Genomic DNA, 24,804 nt, shown 5'->3' with positions numbered 1-24,804 from the left:
GAGCGCGACCCTCCACCGACGACCCCACCCCGCCGCGCCCCGCGCCCCTCGCGCCCCGGGCGCGGCCCTCGGGCGCTGGGGGACCGCGCGGGGCGAAGCCCGCCCGGTTTGCAATCGCCCTTTCTCTCCAACTGCTCCGCTTTATTTATTCATTGTTGTGCTGCTTTTAAATTCTAACCCCTCCCCTCTTTTCTAGGATCCTGCTGGGATTTTTGAGCTGGTGGAAGTGGTTGGAAATGGCACCTATGGACAAGTCTATAAGGTCGGTGCGAGGCGCCGTCTTTGTTTCCCGTGGCACGTTGAAACTTCTTGTTGGGGGACGAGGACATGGGTGATAAACACGCTGCTGACTGGAGGCCACGCCACTTGGCCAAAGTTGGGAAAGGGGTTTTGCCTTGCGGTCCCTCTGTTTTTAAACAGGGGTTTATATTCAGGCTGGCCTTAAAAGACCTCACTCATTTCCTGGCTTTGAGATAAGGAAATAAGCTACGCTCTTAGGCATGCACTTTTCTTCAGTAAAATGGGAAAACATTTTTTCATAAGGCAATCCTAATTCTTTCGTTTTCCCCAATTCCGGCCCTCTGAGTTTATGTGTGTGAATTAAAATTCAGTATAGGCAGGCTTGGCCTATGATCATCCTAAACCATTGCCTTGGCCTTGAAAATTTTCATCGTGTTGCCTCGTTTTAATGTTTGCCAAGTGCTCAAGGTGAGGAGTTTGGTGTTACCTGGGACTGCTTCTTAACTCTATCATATATGCTGCTGATGGATACATACGTATTTTGGGGAAGCAGGGAGGGGTGTGTGTTTGGGCACCAGGAGCAGGAAGAATTACAGCATGAGGATTATAAAATCTGAATTCCAGGAATAACCTGTTTGACAGGTGTGTAATTGAAACAGAGATGAGGGAGAGTGAGGAGTCAAGAGGATGCCCAGATTTCACACCCACCCCAGGCCTGTCTCTCTCTCTTTTTTTTAACACCCGCCCCCCAACGGTAAATGAAACTCACAAATCTGGAGACTATGAGTCTGCTCTGAGTAGCTGACACCTGATGTGACTAACAGTAGTGCTGTTCATTTTATTCAGAGCACATTCTAGAGCTTCTGAAAGAGCCGTAGGTAGGTAATGGAGGCTTAGGCCTTGAAGATTTGAAACAGAATGTTAAATTTCCCCTGTCCTGATTTACTTCTTATTGCTAAATGTTTTCTAAAAGTAATCTGCGCTGAGGGTGTTTTCTGGCTATTAGAGTGGATACAAGGGGCTAGAAAAAAAGTATCTTAAGAAGCAGGGCTTTGTGGTTCACCATGAAGAATTGTCATTGTCTCATTAAAAATGGAGGGAGGGGGTTGGAAGCTGACTGTAGACATTTTCTTAGGCCAAATTAAGTGTGGATCCTATTGTCTCTTTTATGCCTTATGAATAAGGTTTATCTATCCCTTGAATGCCTCGCCCCTGCCCCAACTTCCCCTGGCCTGGGCTGGGTACCCCCGGACCGTGTACCGGCCTGTGGTCTGAACTTGAGTCAGTATTCTTAGGTGATCTCAAGTAAATTAGCATGTGTTTTGTTGGTTAACTGTTGGGGCTGGGGCCAGATTTTTGAATTTGAAAGGAAGCCCTGTTAACTCAGCCTGCTGGGCTCAACCGAATTTGGAAGCCTTTGGAAAATTTTGGAGAAGATTGTGTTGCAACTCACTGAGTGGCCTGGTAACTGGCTCTAAGACATTCTCCCCAGCCCCGGTATTTGTTTAAGCCCCAGTCAGTTTTTTTTCTAACCCAGCTTTTCTGGCCAAATCCAAGTGGTGAGTGTACTCTTCCAAGTGAGTTAGCCAAAGCTTGTTTTGACCTGGTTACACAGTAGTTGGATTGTTTGTGTCTTCCTCGGTCAGCATGGATGGATATGAAGAGTAGTGAAGTGAAGTAGAAGCCAACAGTCCGTTTTTAAACCATAAAAAAGGATGAAACCTGAATGTGTATTATGTGACTTTAAGAGGTGGGAGTTCTTTATGGTAACAGTTTAGTCAGGTTCATTGTTAAAATTTTTCCCCCTCTTCTTTTCCTTTGGTTCCATCCCCTCCTTCCCCCCCAAGCTTTTGAAATAGATTTGCTGAGCGGTGCAGTTGGGAAGCATTTGGGATACTGGCGGTGACACAGCTCTCTGACTACAAAGTCTGTACAGTTGAGAAGAAATTCTCAAATTATGCAAACCTAACAAATTAAGAAATCTGTGCAAAAGTGGCATACAAACACAAAATAGTGCCTGAGATTTTGCTCACCAGCAGTTCTATTTTATTCTGGAAGATTTCAAGCGTACACAAGGAGAGAGAGAGATCACCCCATTTAACAGTTAATCAGCAGATGACTGATCTGGTTTCATCTATAGTCTTCATTAGTATTTTAAGGTTAAAGCCTAGATAACATTTCACCCATAAATACCTAAGTATGTATCGTTTTTGTTTTTCAGATAATCACAATGCCATTCTGACACCTAAAAAGTTAATTCCATAGTATTAAATATTCAGTCTTAAGGTTTTCCTGATTTTTCATAGATGTTTTCTTACATCACAATATTTGTGATACTGGGAAGTTCAGTCTTGGTAGAAATAGGCGAAGCTGTTAACATCTCCATTTGCATCTCTGTTTCAATGTCTAATTTCTAGAATGATTTATATTATGCAGAGGAGTTTATTTGGGATTTGTTGGCATGATTTGCATGTGGTGCTTTTGGGATTAGATTATTAACGCTAGTATTTATTATTAAACATCTAGTGTGAATAGCATCTGAGTTGGGAAAATATTTGTGATGACGTGTTGTTTATAGAGAAGTTTTTTTCTTAACATGACTTCAGGTAAAAGACTTTTAAGCTGAACAACCTGTAGCCCTAATTTGTTTCATTGCTAGATCTTCTATTTTCTGTTTTTTTCTGTGAGCTTTTTATTTTTTAGTGATTGTGCTTTCTTATTTTGAGAAGGCTGTATTTATGTGAGGCGAATGAGTAAAAACAGGGAGTTTCCTGGATTTTGCTGTTTTATGAAAGTGGCTTTTTTGGGGGGTGGTTTATAATTTTCTCTATCTGTGACAAAATTGGTAAATAGTTTGGGTATAGTTAAACAGCATATAACTATCTTTAAAGAAAAGAGTTGAAACAGAGTAGAGTATGTTCTATTTAGAGAAATGTATTTTTTGCATTAGGTTTCTAAGGGATCACTGGGAAGGATACTCATAAATTGAAATTTAAGAAAAATACTGTGAATTTCAGTTTACAGGGTTTCATTCAGACTACCATCTATTTATAAAAAAGTGTTTAGAAGATGATCTTGTGCATGTTAAGTAAATCTAGTGAATATTAATTATTTTCATCAAAGGGGGCCAGTGACTGAAAAACAAAACCAGAAAAAATAAGGTTTTTGTGTTATATTGAGTTTTATTATTTTTAATATTTATTTTACCTTTTTTGCTTTTTCCTTGGGGTTATGATTACCCTGCTATTTTCTATTTTGTGAGCATACAATGACTAGTGTTCCAAATGTCTTGACTAGGAGAAGGAAAATCCTACATCTGGAAAGGTACTGCAGGTAGTGAGAGGGGAAGTTAGGGAGTTTAGAATCCAGCAGGTGCAATGTCTAGGGTTAGGGCTTGCTCACAGGAAGGATGGCAGCCTTTTTGGAGGATTGAGCATCTTGACCCTGTCTGACCCTTTCTTTGGAGGAAAGGTAGGCTGTAAACCTTGGAAGATGAGGAGGAGAGTATTCTGGGCCCGAAGATGGTAAGCAGAAGCAACAGTGAGAGTTTGCTGCTGTTTAGGGCATGGTGCTAAGGCTGTCCCCCTCATTTACTGAAGAAAGGGGAGGGGTGTGGTGACAGAAGGACTGAGTGTGACCTCTTTGGGAATGACAGGAGGTTTAGGGAGTAGTGGGCATCTGAGGAGAGATTATTTGCTCATGAGTTAAGGAGGGATGTCATTCTATGAGTATTGAGGGGTCATTGAAAATTTTGTTGGGTTTGGAGACCCCTGGGAGTAAGAAACCTGATCAGATGATGTTTGGGGAAGGAGCAGGTAAGATGGTTGGCCTAGGACAATGGTCCAGAAGAGAGGAGGTAAAGGCCGGGGCAGGGCAGTAGCAGTGGCAGTAGAGAGGAAGAGTGTTGGGCTAGATTCTTGGACATTCTTCCTTGCTGAGGTCAACCTGCTAAATTCAGTCATTCTCTGCAAGCTTTGGTGTGGCCCTTTAAATGGGTACACTGTTTGCCCACTGGATTAGGAGGAGCCTTGGGATCTGTGAAAGTGCTAAAATTACTTTCGATTACTCAGCAGTAAAGTTCTGTATAAATTGTGTGTCTTTTAAAAATCGTTAGTCTAACATTTTTGATCAAACACTTAAACTTTTGTGAGGGGTCTCTCTAAATGTTATCCCTTAAGTGTAGCATCTCTTTTTCTTGACTGTAGGTAAAGACATCCAGTGGGGCAAAATGAATTTTGAGGAACTTAATGTTTTCATTACAAGGAGGCTCGAATTGCCACTGAGTGGCATGTACAGACTTGTTCTGAGACATAGGGCTCTTTCATGCTAGAAGAATTCTGGACTTGGGTAAGGTGGGAGGAAGCCAATCCCATTGAACACGTATTGGTGTGTAGCTCTCCTAAAAGATATCAGCCCCAAATTTCCAAAACTTCAGTTAAATAAAATCACAAAATAAAAGCCTAACAGAAAATCCAACCACCAGATAAAATCCTACTCATGGTGGTTTTAAAATTTCTTATTGCTTGAAACTTTCTAATAAATAAATGTTCATTTGCGTAGCTGCAAACTTGTAGTTTTGCCTTTTTTTCTTAGCCAGTTTTGGGTATATGTATATTTCTACATATTGAGATAATCCAAAAGTATTATCTGGGGGCACTTCTGGTGCACTGTGTGTGTTTGTGGATTTTGTGGACTGATACTAGCAGGGCAAAGACTTTGAAGTAATACATCCTACTTTTGAAATAATGCATCCCTGAACAGGTGTGTTAATAAGCCAAGGAATAATCATCTGAGGAGTTTCATTCCCAGGGAACTAAAAATATTGTAAACTGAAGATGGATGCTTTGACATGAATTTCATCCATGGTCTTTTATTTTGTTTCTTTGCTTTATTAGTAAATACTTGATCATCTGGTCATGAACAGCTGCTTAAGCCAAGAGATTGCCTACTCTGAGGGCATCAGATGTTTTCCATCTCTTGAGCTGTTTTAAGTTTATGATGCCTGTGCTTCCTATCATTAGTATCAGTGCTTTCATTTTTCTATATCCCATCATTTTAAAAAATTGGTAGACAGCAATAGAATATTAAATAACTGCACAGGTGTACTGCTTTCAGACCCAGTTTGTCCAGACACTGAAGCACAGCTGTAGACCAGAGGGCAGCCCTAATATGTGATAACCTGGAAGGCTCACTCCCCATCTTATATATGGGTCTGTTATGAACATTCTACACAAGTGCAGACCCCATGACAGTTGACTGTATTTGAGGCAAGGGCTTATTCCACAGTAAGTTCTTAAAATCAAACAGTACTTACTGAGAATTTCTGATAATCTTAAGGGTTGAAACAATTTTATGTCACCGTCTTACCTTGTGAAATCAGTGCTTTAAAAACTTTCACAGATAGTGATCGCAGATCATCTGATTAACTACTTGCAAGTAATTGCTTTGAATAGTTACTACAAACAGATTTTTCATGAATTCAAGTTGGTTTCTTACAATACTAGAGTGAATTGCCAGTGTTAAGGTATTAAAATATATTTAGGGGCGCCTGGGTGGCACAGCGGTTGGGCTTCTGCCTTCGGCTTAGGGCGTGATCCCGGCGTTACAGGATCGAGCCCCACATCAGGCTCCTCTGCTATGAGCCTGCTTCTTCCTCTCCCACTCCCCCTGCTTGTGTTCCCTCTTTTGCTGGCTGTCTCTGTCGAATAAATAAATAAAAAATCTTTAAAAAATATATATATATTTAATATTTAATTTGGGACCAATTTATGATCAGGGTAGAGATTTCCAAGTGCTTATTTAGCTTTTGGAAGATTTGGTTGGCAGTTATTTTGCTCTCATAACATGATAACACCAGAGTTGAGTCAACATAAATATTTTGGACATAGGGAGGGATGGCTAGGAGAAGAACAGAGAAGGCCAGGTGATGTATTGCCAGTGGCCAGTGTGGCAGCCATATGCTCTTATGTTTTATAGTGCTATATGACTGTTCACTGGACAGAATATGATATTCTGTTAGGAGGCTGGTTCAGTAATAAAAGTCTGCTGGCATTATTCAGAAGAGAAGTGATGTGGGAGGCCCTGAGTTCGGAGGCAGTTTTTTCTATGAGAGTTTCAAAAAAAAAGGACAGATAAGTTTTAGGACTTTTGGAAACCCTGACATCTCTGTGGCATTATGAGGAGCTCAGAACTAAGTTGGGGAGACAAGATGCAGGACGATTAACCATTTAGGGCTGGTCTCATGCCACTTCGGCTCTCACTGTGCTCTTACCCAAGTGGGCCCTCGGCACTGTTCTGCATGTTGGGTGTATACATACAGTGGTGAACGAAACAGGCAGTTTGCTTACACTCAAGGAACTCAGGAAGGACAGGGGGATGGACATAAAATGCCAAGCATGTAATATCCACTGTAAATCCAGTAATGTCTCTTGTCTCCCCAGGTCCTCTGCCCAGCATACTTGCATTTAGACATAGCACACACACTAGCGCATGAATTGGCTCAGACTTCAAGTGCACTTTTTCAGCCTCTGAGGGTTTCTTTGTCCTGTAAAATTCAGTACAAACAAATGACTAGAAAAGTGAAAGAAGAAAGTAGACACACAAAATACCAGCCTAGGTCTTTTTTTTATTAGAATGAAAAACCATAATGTTACATTGTTAAATTGCTATAAAAGTTTTTACAGTTTTTCTCAGTTTCTGAAATGATCTCCTTGTGTACCCTAGTCAGCATACCACACTTTGAGGAGCACTGAACTGGCAGGATTGATTCTGTGCTCAGGGCTCTTCATGAGCCTTTGGGTTGATATGTTGCATCAGCAAGCTGGAGAATTGGGGCCATTGTCCAAGCCTAGCAGGTGTTCTCCCATCCTGGAGAAGTAGGGAGCCCAGAGCACATGCTGCCCACAGCTTGGTGCTTAATTTGCCTTTGTGCCCTGGGGCATTGTAACTGTCTCAGATAGGGCCTGATGCTGACAATTGTCCTATTAAATTTAAATAATGAAAAAAAACCCCACACTTTTGCATTATGACTTAAAAAGTTTCTTTTCATTTTATGATAAATAGGGCTTTAAGAACATATCAAAGTTATGAATGCATATGGTTGTAGCCAAATGATACTGAAATTCTCCTATTAGGCCTTGGAGTTTTCCTATTCCCAGGAGGGCATCTATTTTCAGTTTTTGGTTGCCATCACTGAAATTTACTTCCGTATTTTTAAATTCTGTGCTCATGTGGCTATTTGTTGATTTATCAGTTTTATGCGTTTGTTGACTTCTTGTAATAGTAGTTACAGTTGTTGAACTACGGTTTTTGAACTTCTGCAGTAGTCGAAGATTAGCTCTTAAACTCACCTCCTCCCTTAAATGGGTACGTATATCATAATTTTGGGTTAAGATGATAATTGTTTATATTATCGTGACTGTGTAAATACCATTTATCTCTGAGCCACACAGTCTAATATGATTATATTTCCTTTTTTAAACATCCCTTCCCCCTTACATTGACATTTTCATTTCCTTAGTTTTCTGTATACCTGTGATTACTTTCTCTCCCAAATGCCCTGAAACGTACCTAAAACGCCCAGCAAAGTTAAGCCTTTAGCAACAGTTTTTCCAAATGCTTAAATACGTGAGATGATTTTTTAGATAACCTATTGATTCCACTTTTTTTTTTCCTCCCAGGAGGTACCTCAGAGCTGGCCAGGTATGGTTGCCCCTTAGACCTGCTGGTACATAACTGTTCCCTTGGATCATTTCTGTTTCCTGGATATGATAGTCTTCTTTTTGGATTTGCTACCTTATTTACTGAAGCGCATCCTGTAGTAGCTTTGTAAGAAAGGGTGGATGGCATGTAAAGGTTTGAAGCCCTTTGGATGGCCGAAAATGTCTTTTTCTTTTGCAATGGATTTTTATGTAATTTGGTAGAAAATATTCTAGGTTAAAGACCTATTTTTCCCTTGGGATTTTAAGACATTGCTCTTTTGTTTGAGTATGATCTGTTTTAAACTTCTTTAGAGAAGCTTTTAGCATTTTCTGTTTATTCCTGATGTTCTTAGATTTTATCTAAGATTTATCTTAGATTTTATCCCCTTTATGTCTTTATTCTTTATTTACCTTACAGTCATTTTCATTGGAATTAACCCTCGTGACTTGAGATCAGTCCAGTGGATTAGAAGTTAACTAGTTATTTTATCTTTGATTTTAAACTTATCTTTGATTTTAAACCTACATTTTACTCAGGTATTTGCTGCTTTTCGTCCAGAACAACAACAACAGCAACAACAATATTGAGAATGGTGCCTTAGTGCATGACCTCTGGACTGATACTTAATTTGGGAGATGCCAGCCCAGAGAGATGATGATGAGGAGGGAAAGTGAGGCAAGGTGCAGAGCAGTGCACTGTTATCATGAGGCTTGCTGCCTGCTGCTGCTTTGAATAAGCCTTGAAGAGAGATAGGAGTTTGCTCAATGGGTTTGTTGAGGTTTTTTTTTTTTTTTGACAGCTTTCTTGAGGTACATTTTAATGTATCATGAAATTCACCCATTTCAAGCTTACATTTCAGTGATTTTTAGTAAGTTTGCCTAGTGGTGCAACCATTACCACAGGTCAGTATTAGGATATTTTCATACCCTGGCAGGATCCCTCAAACGCATTTACAGTTAATCCCTATTCCAGCCCAGAGCCCCAGACAACCACTTATCTATTTTCTGCCTCTATAAATTTGCCTTTTTTGAACATTTCATATAAATGGAATCATACAGTGCATAGTCTCTGGCATCTGTTTACTTTTTTTTACTTTGCATAATGCTTTTGAGGTTCATCCACACTGCTTAGTATGGTTTTTGTTTCTTTTTATTTCTGAATAGTTTTCCATTGTATGGATAATGCTGTGTTTTGTTTATCTGTTTACCAGTTGATGGACATTGTTGGGGTTTCTAGTTTCTGGCTGTTTTGAGTAATGCATTCAGTAGGTGTTTTGGCCTGGCACTCTGGACTTGTTCAGAAGAGCTATGCAATGGGATTGCACCTTGGAGCCTTATGTAGAATGGGATGGGATTTACCTGCCTTGTCTTCTCATTTCTCAGCAGTACAGCCTAACACCTCCTATGATCCTATGTGTCTGTCTGCTTCCCTGGAAGCCTGTACCTTTCCCATTCTCATTATTAGTCATCCCTGGGTTTAAGTCATTTCTTTAAACATGAGTACAGTTTCTTATCTCTGTAAAGACAAACTGTTCACTATCAGTGAGGTCATTGGTAACAAGAACCAGGCTAAACCAGTTTTTCCTTCTCACTATTTTTTGGGGGGATTCCAGTGTGCAATTGCCAGCCCATTTGCCATGTGATGTTCATGACAGGAGTGTTCTTTTATCCTGGGCAGAAGCTATTGACTTACCATGATTTAAAAAACAAAACAAAACAGGATCTATTATCTTTGGTCAGAGGATGTGTACCAAGTTAAATATAAGTGATTTGTTATGTTATATGGGGAAATATGAGTAATCATGTGATTTACTTCAAGTGTACCTTTTAGAGTATTTTTCTCATCTTTCTAAATATTTTTATGATATCTTTTATTAGGGATTTATGCATTAAAATAAAATTAATTAGGGGTACCTGGGTGGCTCAGACACTTAAGTGGCTGCCTTTGGCTCAGGTCGTGATCCCAGGGTCCTGGGATGAAGTCCCACATCAGGCTCCCTGCTCAGTGGGAAGTCTGCTTCTGCCTCTCCCTAAGCTCATGCTCTCTCTGTCTTGCTCTCAAATAAATAAAATCTTAAAAAAAAAGTTTAAAATAAAATTAATTAAGTTTAATAATGTATACTTTTTGGAAATTCTTGTGCTTAGAGCTTTCATTCTTACCTGCTTATGATAGCAACAGAATACTGTTGACTACCAGACCCTTCCCCCCACTCCCATCAGGTTTTCTGAGACTCTGTCTTTGTAACTGCTGTGTAGTTTTATGATTATTCTGCTTTGAGATCTCAGGTCAAAGACTGAAGATTACCTGAGTTAGGGCTGTACATCCCAGGGACATACAGTTTATTTTTAGGGATCCCAGGTTAGGCACTGAGTATTGCCAGAGGTTGAGGATGTGCATTCAGGTGACGCACAATTCATTGGATGTATTCATTCACCTGTTAGGGCATGCCTTAATTCCAGAGTCTTCCCTCTTTGAACTTCGCATATTAGAACATTTCTCTTCTCTCTATGTACATCAGTCTTTCATCCATTCTTGTTGCTCCTTCCCTTAATTCACAGGGAAACCTTGTGCGTGTTTACTTTTTACCCTCCAGTGATTTGAGGGCTCAGTACCTGTTTTGTGTTTCATTGCCAGTAGATAATTTAGAGCCTGCTCTGCGAGGCGTGATTCCTTTCAATCATTTATTACTAAAGTACTTAACCCGTACAGGGTATGTGCCAGGCACCATGCGGTGCTTGCTCACTGGTGACAATGAACAAGGAGAGCAGTTAGTCAGCTTATGTTCTTGTGGTGCACATAGCAAGCAAGCAGTTTTAAGAAGATGATATTGCAGATGGGGAAGAGCAGGGCCTATGGGAGTGTATAGCTAAGCTGGATCTGCTAAAGTAGATGTGGTTATATATACAATGAAGCTTTATGATTTAAATTCAGATTCTCTGGGTGAGGCATAGATGGGTGAGGAGCAAAGAAACAGTGGGCTTGTTTTGCTGTGGAGCTGATGACTCATCATCTTGGTTAATAGAACTTTGAATAAAGATTGGAAGGGGTGTGTTCCATTGATTATGGTAATTGCTGGCCCCTTTTAGTTTGCCTTGAGCCATCTGCCTCTTGGGAGGCCTTGCATCCTAAGTCTGCTGCTGTTTTTGTTTTTCACTACTGTTTTGCATCTCCTGTATCAGTTAGGGGTTATCAGCTATCTATTTAGTACCTTTAACACCCCGCATAAGAGAGGTAGGGTGGTGAAGGAGCTTTCATCGGGCCTCTCAGAGTATCCTGTGAGCAGCATCTGGAATAATATCTGGACTATTTGGTGAATGGATGGCCCAGAGTAGGCCACATTGTGCCCTACACTATACACATGGGAGAGACTACTTTATTCAGCTGCTGGTCCCCTTGATCTTAGGGCTGCAAGCAAATTCTGGAAAATAGGAACAATGATGTGCAGCTTTGTCATATTCAAATAGTTTTAAGCAAGTTTCTAGAGTTCAGGTTATACAAAGAAATGATTTAAAAGATGAAGTTTTGCATTTCTTTTCAGGTGTTATGTATTTGCTTTTTGATAATATAGATAAAAAATAATTTTCTTTTCCAGAGCCTCCTGAATAAAATGATTTTGTGGGCTTTTTTTGAAAATAATTTAACATCAAGTGAAATATTTCTAACCATTCCCTAACCATACTGGAAAAAAGGACTTTTTAATTACTGATGCTGTCAAGGTGTGAAATTCTTTTTATTTTCTTCAAGCAAGGCCTCTGTCAGTCATCAACCCCAAGATTGAATTAGACATTTTATTAGTTTCCTATTCAGTTAGCTGAAAATATATATTCCCTTTTTTACTTACTATATGAAAAGTGTGATTTAAAATCATAAATATGTAATTTTTTCCCCTGAACTTTAATTTTATTCTCTGTTTCATTTCTTTCTGGCTCTCAGTACTGAGGACTTGGTCTCATTGGTAGCTTGTCTTTTTTACTTTTTGCTGCTTTCTTTTGGAGTAATTGAGCGTTTTTATGATTCCATTTTCTGGTTTATTAGCTATAACTTCTATTTGGTTGCTTTATAAGTTTATCGTACACACCTTTCACCTATCACAGTTTACCTTCAGGTGAGGTACTTTATGTATAATGTACGAACATTAGAGTAGTATCACTTTCATTCTCCTTCCTGGCATTATAATATTTTTTGTTATACATTTTATTTCTATATATAAGTCTTAAAATATGTTGGTGTTATTTTTGTTTAAACAGTCAGCTATCTTTTAAAAAGATATAAAGAGTAAGAATAAAACCCTTATACTTGTACCCATGTGTTTAGCATTTCTAGTACTTTACATTCCTTGCGTAGATCCATATTTCTCTCTCGTACCATTTTCCTCCTGTGTGGAGAACTTTATTTTTTTATTTTTATTTATTTTATTTTTTTGTCGTACAGGTCTTTTGGTGATGAATTCTTTCAGGTTTGTACGTCTGAAAACTTTTTTTGAGCCTTCATTTTTTTTTTTTTAAAGATTTTATTTATTTATTCGACAGAGATAGATACAGCCAGCGAGAGAGGGAACACAAGCAGGGGGAGTGGGAGAGGAAGAAGCAGGCCCATAGCAGAGGAGCCTGACGTGGGGCTCGATCCCATAACGCCGGGATCACGCCCTGAGCCGAAGGCAGACGCTCAACCGCTGTGCCACCCAGGTGCCCCTGAGCCTTCATTTTTGGAAGATATTTTTGCTCTATATAGGATTCTAGGTTTCTGGTTTGGTTTTTTTTTTTTTTTTTGGTCTTTCAGTATTTTTGAGATATTACTCCATAGTCGTCTTACTTGCATTGTATCTGTTGAGAAATCTGCTGTCCCTGTTATGTTCGTGTGTGTGTGTGTGTGTGTGTGTGTCTGTGTCTGTGTGTCATTTTTTTCTGATTTTTAAGATTTTCCCTTTACGCCTGGTTTTGAGCAGTTTGATTGTGATGTGTCTTGGTGTACTTTCTTCACATTTCTTGTGGCTGTGGTTTGTGAATTTCTTGGTTTGGAGGTTTCATCAAATTTGGAAAATCCTTGGCTAGTATTTCTTCTGTTTTGTTTTGTTTTGTTTTGTTTTCCATCTCCCTTCTCTCTTCTTAGGCTTGGGAACTCCCATTACATGTTTACAAATCCACTGGAAGTTGTTTCACAGCTCACTGATGTATTTTCTTTTTTCCTTTTTGGGCTTCATTTTGGCTAGTTTCTTCTGCTGTGCTGTTAAGTTTTCTTTGATTCTGCCATTAACCCCATCCAGTGTATTTTTCATCTCAGATATTGTATTTTTCATCTTGAGAAGATTTGGGTCTTTAAAAAATATTTTCTAGGTCTCAACTTTTCAAACATATACCTCTTTTAATGTCCTTTTCTGTAATTCTAATATCTGTGTCAGTATTGAATTAGTTTCAGTAGGTTTTTCTCATTTTGGATATGTGTTTCTGTCTGGTAATCTTTGAGCGGGTGCCGGACATTATAAATTTTACTTTGTTGGTTGCTGGTATTTTTGTATTCCTATAAAGTATCCTTGAGCTCTTGTCTGGGGGTGCATTTAACTTGTATGGAAATAATTTGATCCTCTTGTGTCTTTTATGATTTTTTGAGGAGCTCTGGAGCAGTGGTCAGTCTAGCTCTAATTATGCCCCACTGCTTAGGCAAGACCTTTCTGATACTCTGCTTAATTCCCCCATGATATATGAGTTTTTCCATTTGTTTGGTGGGACAGGTACTTTTCCCATCGCTGGGCGAGTACCTGCATTGTTCCCTTCTAATCCTTTTGGATAGTTTTGTTTTTTTGTTTTTTCCCCTCCCAGCCTTGGATAGTTTTCTTAAGATCAGCTTGAGTTGATCATAACTTGGCTGAATATGTTGGGATCCCTCTGTAGAGCTTGGGAGTTCTCTCTCTCTCTCTCTCTCTTTTTTTTTTTTTGGTGTGAATCTCATCTCTGGTACCCTCACCTGGAACTCTAGGTATCTTAGTCTGCCTAGACTCTATGCTCATTCTCAACTAAGGTAGTCTGCTGGGCTCTGCTTGGGTTTCCTCTTCTTGTGCCATGCCCTAAAACTTTATAAAAGGAGTAAGGCCAGGCAGTCCTATGGCTCACCTCATTTGTTTCCTATCAGGGATCACTATCCTTCATTGCTTCATGTCTAGTCTCTTGAAAACCAAAATTTTCAAGTATTTTGTATGGGTTTGTTTTGGTTGTTTTCAATAGAAAGGTAGTTCCATCTTGTTAACTCCATCTTGGCCAGAAGTGGAAGTCCAGTGATAGGTCTAGTCTGTCTCTCTATTCACTATTCATTCCTTATGAGACATCAGCAACATGGCAAACTGTGGAAACAACTCTTCTCCCTTTTCTGATAGGTGTAGTGGGACATAGGAGGGGAACAACATTGAACATTGGGTTTTATTTTATTTACTTTTTTTTTTAAAGGTTTTATTTATTTATTTGACAGAGAGAGAGAGACAGTCAGCGAGAGAGGGAACACAAGCAGGGGGAGTGGGAGAGGAATAAGCAGGCTCCCAGCGGAGCATGCAGCCTGACGCAGGACTCGATCCCAGGACCCTGGGATCACGCCCTGAGCCAAAGGCAGATGCTTAACTACTGAGCCACCCAGGTGCCCCTGAACATTGGATTTTAGAAACAACATTTAAAAAAAAAGTTTGAGATACAGTTCACATACCATTTAATCCACCCATTTAAAGTGTACAGTTCAGTAGCTTTTAGCATATTCACAGAGTTGTGCAGTCATAGCCACATTTTAGAACACCTTCATCGCTATAAGAAGAAACCCATTACTACAATCCTCCTATGACTACCTCTCTCACTTCCCTAACGCCATAGGTTATTACCACTAATTATTTTCTGTCTTTATGGATTTAGTTATTTTAGACATTTCACATAAATGGAAAGAAAACAGTATGCGTTTTGTGACTGGCTTAATTCATTTACCATGTTTTCAAGGTTCATCTGTGTTGTATGCATTGGTACTTCATTTCTTTTTATTGCAGAGTAGTATTCCATTGTATAGATATACCACATTTTATCTCTTAATCAGTTGGTAGGCATGTGGTTTGTTTTTAGTTTTAGGCTTTTAGGAATAATGCTGCTATATGAACCTTTTTATACAAGTTTCTGTGTAGACTGTTTTTATTTCCTTTGGGATATATATCTGGGAGTGGAATTACTTGGTCCTGTGAACTCTAACCTTTAGAGGACCTGCTGGACTATTTACCAAAGCAGCTGTAATATTTTACATTCCCACCAACAGTGTATGAAGGTTTCAGTGTCTTCACTGTCTTTCCAGTACTTGTAATTATCTGTGTTCTTGTTTGTAGCCATCCTAGTGATATCTCATTTTGGTGGTTTTAATGTGTATTTCTCTGACGACTAATGATAGTCAGGATTTTTTCATGTGCTTGTTCACCATGTGAATTTCTTTTTTGGAGAAATGGTTATTCAGATTTACACATTTTAAAATTGTGTTGTTATTTTAATATTTGAGTTTTAAGAGGGTTTTTTTTTTTTTGTGTATTCTGAATACAAATCCTTTGCCAGATATGTGGCTTGCAGAATTTCTCTCCCATTCTTTGGATTGACTTTTTCTTTTCTTGATGTTCTCCTTTGAAGCACAGTAGTTTTAATTTTGAGTAAGTCCAGTTTGTCTATTTATTTTGTTGCTTGTGCTTTTGGTATCATATCTAAGAAACCACTGCTTAAGCCAAGGTTATGAAGATTTACTTCTGTGTTTTCTTTTAAGCTTTTTAGTTTTAGCTCTTATATTTTAGTTCTTTAATCAGTTTTGAATTGATTGTTGTACATGCTCAGAAGCGGGGTACAGTTTCATTCATTAGCATGTGAATATCAATTATCCCAGCATCGTTTGTTGAAAGGACTATTCTTTTTCCATTCTTTTTTTTTTTTTTTTTGGTACACTTGTTGAAAACCAGTTGACCTTGAATTGGAGGGTTTCTGAACTCTTTGAAATTTCTGGACTTTTAATTCTTTTTTTTTTTTTTTTAAAGATTTTATTTATTTATTTGACAGAGATAGAGACAGCCAGCGAGAGAGGGAACACAAGCAGGGGGAGTGAGAGGAAGAAGCAGGCTCATAGTGGAGGAGCCTGACGTGGGGCTCGATCCCATAACGCCGGGATCACACCCTGAGCTGAAGGCAGACGCTTAACCACCGTGCCACCCAGGCAACCCTGGACTTTTAATTCTATTCTGTTGATCTCTTTGTTTATCCTATACTAGTACCATACTGTCTTGATTATTGTAGCTTTGTAGTAAGTTTTGAAATTGGGAAGTCAGTCCTCCAGCTTTGTTCTTCAAAAGTACTTATTGATTTTGCTATTCTTTTTACTAATGGCGACCCTCAGCACATACTTGGAAGGAGGAAGCTTTTTTCGTGATTGCCAAACATTTTGTGAATTGGAACTTATTCCTCTCATGATTGAAAGCTTTAATATTTTGCAGGCTAGTATCTGTTCATACATATGTCTATTATCATACAGATAGTAGGATTCCCTACTCTGAAGCACATATTTGTGAGAGAGCATCTAGAGATACTCCTGAATCCTTTTACTCCTGCAAATGCATTAAGGAATAATCTGATAATGATTCTTCCAGAATCTTGATGACCCTATAAATTAAATACCGTACGCACAAAAGAGGAAAAAAGAAAAAGTCTAAGGAACCAAGCCAATATATCTAGATATAAAATAAATCTACCTAGATTATTTTATCATTTATTACAAAAATTTCACTATAAAAAGTTTACTCCAGAATATGTACAAGTTTTATACCTGGGTAGCATACCTGTCATTATCAGGAAAGTATAGGGAAATAATGTTTCTTAAGGAAGATCAAAGACTCTGTCCCTGAACCACTGAGAAGTAGTAGTTTGCCTTGAACTTCAGTGATTGATTAATCAGAAATTTCTGTAAAACCAAAATCTTCATTATGCTTAAAATATTTCATCTAAGAGGAAAAATGTGCTTTGCTAACCAGATATTCCAGTAGGACAACATTGAAAGTTTCCTAATCTCCCAAATGAAAAAGTTCCTAATCTTCCATCACCCTGACCCACCAAAAGTAGCAAATACCCAAGGAGCTTTCCATTTCAATTGTAGTCCTGAAACTCAACTGACCTTGTGATAAGAGCAAGTTGTTCACTATATTTGTTTAAGAACCTCCCTCATGCAATACAGATAACTCTCAAATCCAAGCCAGAGCATTGCTTCACGAAACAGTGGGGACTTTAGGCACTTTGGAAATCTGATGGTGCTGTATAAATGCTGAATTATCAAATCTTGTCAGGTATAATTTAACATTAATTATTATTATACTCTCAAAACATGGTTTTCATTTAACTTTTTCAACTGCTTATTTATAAATAATTAGCAAAAGAGGAACTACCCAGAACATAGATTTCATCCAGGCAACCTGTTCAGACTAAATTACAAGGAAGGAAGATTTTGCTAAAATATACCTCCTCTTCTTGTGTCGAAACCTTTGTTGAGAAATGATCTTTAACTCTGAGAAAATTATGCCATCTCTATGTAACATATTTATACTTAAGAAACATAATTATCTTTCATTTCAAAAGAGGTTCTTGGAAGAAAGCAGCAAGAAAGCCCCTCTCCCCTAAAAAGTATAAGAAATATGTTCTACAGTTATCGCATATAACTAATCATAAGGGCTTGTCTTTGCTTTTGTTAGCAGACTATGGGAAAACCGTCCTTCTGTGAAGTTCAAGACTGATATCAACCAAGCCTTAATAAAAATGGGAATTAAAACTCCTTTTCAGATCATTTGCAGAATTCATTTGAACGTTCTGATAATTACTTCCATGTGTGCTCATTGACTGTGAGGGCTCAGGGGAGACTTGAAGTTATCTAGTCCAAACTTTGGTAAAAGAATGGATCTAAGATTTATTCTAAAGAGGCTGTAGAGGTCACAGAGCCATCAGTCACAGAAGTGGGACTAAAACTAATTTCTCCTTGTTAAAAATAAATTCAAAAAATTGTTTGCCACCTAACATTTTTTCCACGAAATTCTCAATAAGTTTTCATTTTTCAGAGAATGTGGTAAAAATATGAGGCCATACGAACTATAAGAACAGATGTATGTGAACTCCATACCTGTATCTGCTTGAGCTGCCATAGCAAAATACCACAGTTGGGTGGCCTAAACAGTAGAAATTTATTTTTTCACTGTTTTAGTGGCTAGAAGTCTAAGATCAAGGTGTCCATAGGTTTGGTTTCACCTGAGGCCTGTCTCCTAGGTTTGCAGATGGCTGCCATATTGCTATGTTATCACATGGTCTCTCCTCTGTGCGCGTGCATCCCTGGTTTCTCTTTGTGTCCAAATTTCCTCCTTTTATAAGGCTACCAGTTGACTCTTAATAGCTTCATTTTAACCTTATCATCTCTTGAAAGGTCTGGATCTCCAAATGCAGTTGCATTCTGAGGTATGGCGGGGGGCGTGGGTTAGGGCTTCCACATACAAATTTTGGGAATTGGGTGGGGCAATGACACAGTTCAACTCATAGCATAATGTGTTGTTTTTTTTTTTTTAAAGATTTTATTTATTTATTCGACAGAGATAGAGACAGCCAGTGAGAGAGGGAACACAAGCAAGGGGGAGTGGGAGAGGAAGAAGCAGGCTCATAGCGGAGGAGCCTGATGTGGGGCTCGATCCCATAACGCCGGGATCACGCCCTGAGCCGAAGGCAGACGCTCAACCGCTGTGCCACCCAGGCGCCCCAGCATAATGTGTTTTTTTTTCACAGTAAAGACACAAAATAAATGTGACATAAAGTAGTAATATTTTTTTAACTAGTAAATTAAGACTTTCATTTTTTTAAAAACTAAAATTGGATGTGGCCTCAGATATACATATAGCATATTTATTCAACACAGAAATACTGCAGACTCTATTCTAGATGATGGAGGTACAGATTAGCAAAAAAGACAGTCTATGTTTTCATGGAGTTTAAGAAGACAAAAAAATATATCAGGTGGTAATAAATGAATGCCTTTTTTCAGTTGCCCTTTGCTGGGTAACAAACCGGCCCCCAAACATAATGGCCTAAAACAACCATCATTTTATTTGCTTGTGATTCTGTGGGTCAGCAGTTTGGACTGGGGCCAGGCTCTTCGTGTTATTCTTTGGCTGGTCTCTCCTAGGGCCCCTCAGGCAGCTGCAGTCACCTGTCAGCTCACTGGGAGCTGTGCAGTGAAGACGGGGACTGGCAAACATTTTAAGCACCCTGTTGTTTTCTTTGATCACTATTTTCTCTGTCATGTCTGTTATGTTTCTTCTTTCCATTCTTCAATAAGGAATATTAAAAAGGTTCTGCATATTGTGGAAGATGCCGTTTTGGGGGCTTGAGATGGAGATATAATGCTGACCTTTTAAAATATATTTATTTTTATTATTTTTTAAAGATTTTAAGTAATCTCTACACCCATCATGGCGCTCGAACTTACAACCCTGAGATCAAGAGTCGCATGCTCTACCTACTGAGCCAGCCAGTCACCCCTAAAATATCTTTATTTTACAAAAAAGTCTCATTGCCATTAATTGCAGTGTTATCACATGTCCTGTTTTACATTAGGAGTTAGGATTTTTCATCCATTTACTTGGATAGAATGACAATAGCAAAATGATAAGTAAGTCAAAGTTTGCTTTGATTTTAGGTGCTCAAATGCCTCAATTCCTGTATGGCAGTGCTAGACCTGCTTTTCTTAGCTCAACAGGAAATAGAGTAGGGCTTGGACCAGAGGAAGTCATGCATACCCAGCTTGCAGTTTGTGGGCTTCTCATTGGTGGTTAGGAGAGTAAGTGAGGTTTATTTCCTTCCCAAAAATGTTGACTGTGAAGAGGAAATGAGATCTGTCTACAGGTAAACGAACCAGATTGTATCTGCCGCTTATGTGTCAGAAGGTAGAATTTGAAGATGAGTTCTAGTTCTTAGGATGAATAAAAGAAACAGTGGTAATGACTCTGAGGTTAAGGCTCTTGTATGTTAACTCTTAATTTTTTTATGTGTAGGGAAAAGAAAAAACTTGGCATGAACTGTCGGTTACTTCTAAAATTCATAGCTTTCTCTTATTAGAGAAAAAGTTGGCATAGGCTCCATTATGGGGTCATTTTTTTGTTTCAGTCAGTTGGACATATGGGGAACGAGTATCTGGGGTATAGGCAGTGCACAGGCCTTTTGTTTGAGAGTTGAGGGTGTTTCCACAGTGACTTTGGTGGGTTTAGAAAAGAACCAAGATGTGCTAAGCTCAGTGAGGACTCATTTAGCCTTTGGTAATGTTACATAAATTCATGAAAATGGAGAGGTGAAGACTCAGAATAGAAAAAATGCTGACATGGGAGGCTGAACTGCTTTGTGGGAGATTTGGAACCCACATGGTGTAATTGAGTAAGTGAAGAGAGGGGACACATTGACAGTGTGTTAAAAAAAATAAGTTATCTCAGGTTCTGACTCAGATCTTTTACACGCATTTCCTCATTTTTATCTTTATTTTATGTCTGCATAGAGAGGTTAAGTAATTTGCCTGTAGTCACATAACTAGTAAACAGTGGAGAAACCAGATTTTAAGGCCTTTTAAGTCTTGACTGGTAAGTCTAGCACTGACCCATTTGCCAGACTGTTTCCCATGTTATTGACAGGTTGAGTTGATGGGCAGAATGTTTCTAGGCAGAGAGAAAGTAGGAGAGTTGGGAGCCCTGAGTGACAATGGGAAGAGGGAAGGTGAAGGAGTTAGGGTGGGGTTGAGCAGCAAAGGAGGACAGACATTGCCAGCTCTGAAGTTTTCCTTTTCCCCCCCTCGTTTTTCTGTGCCTGGTTCAGTGCCTCTCAGACTTGAATGGTCACTTGAGTTGGCTGGGGAGCTTGTTAAAGTGCAGGTTGCGATTCACCAGATCTGGGATGGGGCCTGAGATTATACATTTCTAATATGCTCCCAGATGGTGCTAAGGTAATTTCACACTTTGAACGCTAAGGAGTTAGGCAAAAAAAATTAGAGCGGGAAGTATTGGTAGTTAGCAGCTGATTTAGACATTTCATTGGAACAAAGCTGTAAGAGTGGCTTATTTGGACTAGGAATATGTCTTATCTGTATGCTGTATCTGTCTTGTGTATCTGTGTGTTTAGAACTGGTGATTTTGTGAATGGACCATAACTTGAAGTTGGGATTGTAGGCTCCCTGAGAGTCATAGGATGTTTATGTCAGGAAGGCTGTTAGCGATTATGTAGCCTGACCCCTTAGGTTACAGATGAATAGTGAGGGACTTCTGGCCTGGTCAGGACTAGGGTCACAGAGGTCTGGGGTCTCCTCTGCCCTCACTCTCAAGTACTTTCTTTCTGGGTGGAAGGTAGTTCAATGAAGTGCTACTCCTCCCACCCTGTTTGGTGACTAGTGACATGACAAAAGTCAAAATAAGAAACTGGTTATGATTCTCATATTCCATTTCAGTTTGTAGTGCATTTCCTGGCACAAAAGTAAGTGTCTCAGAGTGAATGAGTGAATGAATAAAGGAATGAGCCCAGGTTTCTGGGTGAGGCGGTCTCAGAGTGGGTCAGAGGCTGAGAGTGGTGTTTGGGCCATGGCAGTAGGTTTCTAGTGAAAATAGATGACGCCACTGTGGTGTTGTCGAGAAGCTTGCAGACCCAAACAGAGGCAGGCCTTTCAGACGACAGCTGTGTTTTGAGTCAAGAGAAGAAAAATGGGCAGGTGTAAATATAATCAAGTGGATAACTTGGGAAGACTTTGAGGCATGTTGTTTGGTTCGTGATTATATGCTCTCTTGTGTCTGGGAAAACAGGCAGTAGAAAGTATCGTTGTTGGAATAGAAAATTCAAAAGCCAGATTGTGAAAATAAGGAAGTTCTAAAAGGGGGACTGGTGGATGGAAGGGCGGAAGAACTTGAAGATTTAAAGTACTGCTGAGAAACAAGAAAAAAATCTGTCTGGGCAGAGATGTGTATGTCACAGTGTGTATCTTCAGTGTGTCTCTTGGTGGGGGGGATGGTGGGTGAGGTCCGTGGATTTTCTTGGTGAAGGCTTAGAATCAGAGTGCGTTCTGAAAAGAGCTTCAGAGAGCCTCTAATTCAACCTCAAGGACCCAGAGAGGTGGAGGGAGCAAATGGCTTAAGATATTTATCAGCTATATAGTAAACTGCCAAATGGACTTTGCATTTTTCCCTGAAATGACTTGTTGATAACTCTGGCTTTCTCTCATCTTAGTCATTTTTTAAAAATACACTTTTACTGCGTGCCTGATACGTGCTGGCACTGTAATAAACATTTTTCTTTTTATCATTTTTCTTTGATTTTTAGCTTGTGCTTTCTGAAAATTCAGTTGTTTAGGCTGGTTAATTCGGTAATCTTTTGCTTCTGTTTTCTAGATGTAGGAATAGTTACTACATTTGTCTGTCCTAGGCTTCAGTTTGGGAAGCAAAGATTTTGCTGAAACTGGTTTTGGCAGAATTGGTGTTTTGGAGTTTGTTGTGTCAGTTGCATCAGGCTGTTCTTTGGAGAATATTATTAATACTCAATTTTTCTATGTGTCGCATTAATAAAAACCACATTTTATAATTTGTCCTTTAAAAGACCTGTATTCTAGCTGAATTGCCGTTAGCACTACTCCTAGAACTTTACCAGCATGAATTCAGATCTCAGTCATTTTAAAAGTACAGAAGTAACATTCCCATTTTACAAATATGTCTTTACAATTTAATTTCCACTGTAGAACATGTCAGTAGGCTCTGAGGTTAAAAAAAGAGAGAGTAAAACCTATAAATTGTCAATATTTCATGGGAGACATTGATATAAAGGTAATCCCCTAAAATAGCCTGGAGAATTCGAAATCCACTTTTGAATGGCTTTCAAGAGGTGTATTGTTTTCCTCTGGACCAGTGTAAAAAAGCCATTTTGAGAGAGAAGATGGCCCAGACTTTGTGAACTTAGGGGGTGGCAGATGGGTTGGGAAGAGAGGCCCCCATTTGTATGGGAAATGTATTTGAGTAGTGTGTTAAGGATAGGGGTGGTGTGTTGCTTTTTGCTTTTTTTTGTGGTAATTCCTATGGAATACAAGAGTTTTCCTAAAGCTGTAGTAATGCTTTCCTTCAGTTCCCTAGCAGATGTCTGGCAGGCAGAGTTCCTCTCTCATCTTCTCCTCTTCCCTTAACCAGTAAAAGTCAGCAAGACAGTAGGCTGGCTCACTTTCGGCTGATAGCAACTTCTCTGGCTAGTTCTATTTCGTAACTCCTGCTGTACTGGCTAAACAGAGGTCCTTCTGAGCACCTTCTTGTGGCCTTGAAGCTCCTGATTCTGGTTTATCATAGAGAAGCAGATAGTGACCGTGAGAAATCTGAAGCCATAGGGTAGGAGGTTCTCCACGCTTATGTACCTTGGAATCACTGGGGAGATTGTAAGCCTCACCTAAACTAGTGAGTCCTAGCCTTGCCTGCATATTGCAGTCATTTGGGGAGCTGAAAAAAAATAACTGTGCTGAAACCCCAGAGACTCAGAATTGATTGTCCTGGGGGTGTCACCTGCATGGTGGGATTTTATAAAGCTCTGTAGGTTGTTCTAACGTGCATTTATACTTATAAACTGCTTGGTCAATGCTTGTCTGAAATTGGTAAGTTTCTGCCCTGTAGCTCTGCTGGGGTTTGAATTTGGAAGTCCTTTGCATCTTTTCTTCTTACTTTTGCTCCTTCTACTTTCATTTTTTTTTAAAAAAGATTTATTTATTTATTTATTTCAGAGAGAGAGAGAAGGTGTAAGGGCACGAGCAGGGGGAAGGACAGAGAGAGAGTATCTTAAAGCAGACTCTCCACTGAGCGCAGAGCCCTACATGGAGCTCTGTCTCCTGACCCATGAGATCATGACCTGAGCAGAAACCAAGTGTTGGCCACCCAACTGACGGTGACCCCCTTCTACCTTCATTTATATTAACTCAGTTTTGGAGGACACAGATTCAGTTGATTGTGGAAATTTGCTCTTTAGCTAGTTTTGTATTTGAGGTAAAAGAGGTAAATCAGAGTCTGCTTGCTGTGTTTTTTTCTTCTCATCTCCATCCCTGAATGAAAAGGTCATGAATTACTCTTGATTTGCTGACTGACTTAAAGTTTTCAACTAGGTATTATGTTGGAGGTTCTTCCTTTGGGAGTTTGTTGTTAATTTTCATGGGTTGTGAAGATTTCTTTTCATACATAGGACTTTATATGTAACTTCATTAGAGGACATTTTCTAGGGGATATCAGTATTGTTTTTGGAGGAAGAAGCTATTGAGGCTAAGGACAAAGGCTTTGAGAATCATGTTTCTTTCCCATGTTCTCTGTTCTGCAGAATGATGCATGATTGAGTTGATCTTGCATGTATCAAACATTGATACTAGCAGAAGTATACAGCATCTTATCTGAGGATATTTCCCCTAATTTTTTTTTTTTGCATATAATACAGACAGCTTGTGTCAACTAGTACACTGGTAACATTTTCTTGTAATTACTTGTAGTGAATATAGGATAGAGTTGCTGAAAATGTTTAGTTGTATATAGTAAAGGTAAGAAGGATGGGCTTTGGATAAGCACTGAACTTGGATAAAGCAGATTATAATTTGCTTTTTTGCACAAGCTCTGGAAAACTCTTAGACTCACCATTTTTGTGAGGTTAGGCTGAAAGCCTCTGCCTTTGTATAGCTTGCATGCCTTGTGTAGCCAAGACCCTGGGCCAGAAACCTGGTGAACAGAGGCTGTAGGTTTCACATTAAGAAACTTAGATATGATCTTTTGAAGTTTCAAAACATTAACTATTATTTTAAAATTCTTTGTTACGA

General features: G+C 39.2%; 1 protein-coding gene across 17 annotated transcripts in view; it reads left to right on the top strand.

Moving 5' to 3' along the window:
• The first annotated feature begins 142 nt into the window (after positions 1-142).
• The window catches only part of MAP4K4 (mitogen-activated protein kinase kinase kinase kinase 4), a 186,737-nt gene continuing 162,075 nt past the window's right edge, over positions 143-24,804 (top strand). For 7 of the 17 annotated variants that reach the window (XM_034658970.1, XM_034658971.1, XM_034658965.1 and 4 more), the window contains exon 1: positions 144-262. The gene's annotated coding sequence lies outside the window, so the exon portion shown is untranslated. Of the gene's footprint in view, positions 263-24,804 lie in introns of all 17 variants that reach the window. The other 10 variants (XM_034658964.1, XM_034658961.1, XM_034658960.1 and 7 more) reach the window with 3 other exon arrangements.

Source organism: Ailuropoda melanoleuca, chromosome 4, assembly GCF_002007445.2.
Source record: "Ailuropoda melanoleuca isolate Jingjing chromosome 4, ASM200744v2, whole genome shotgun sequence".
Lineage (NCBI taxonomy): Eukaryota > Metazoa > Chordata > Mammalia > Carnivora > Ursidae > Ailuropoda > Ailuropoda melanoleuca.
Note: the sequence above shows the minus strand (reverse complement) of the source record. Positions and strands in the feature narration are given on the sequence as shown.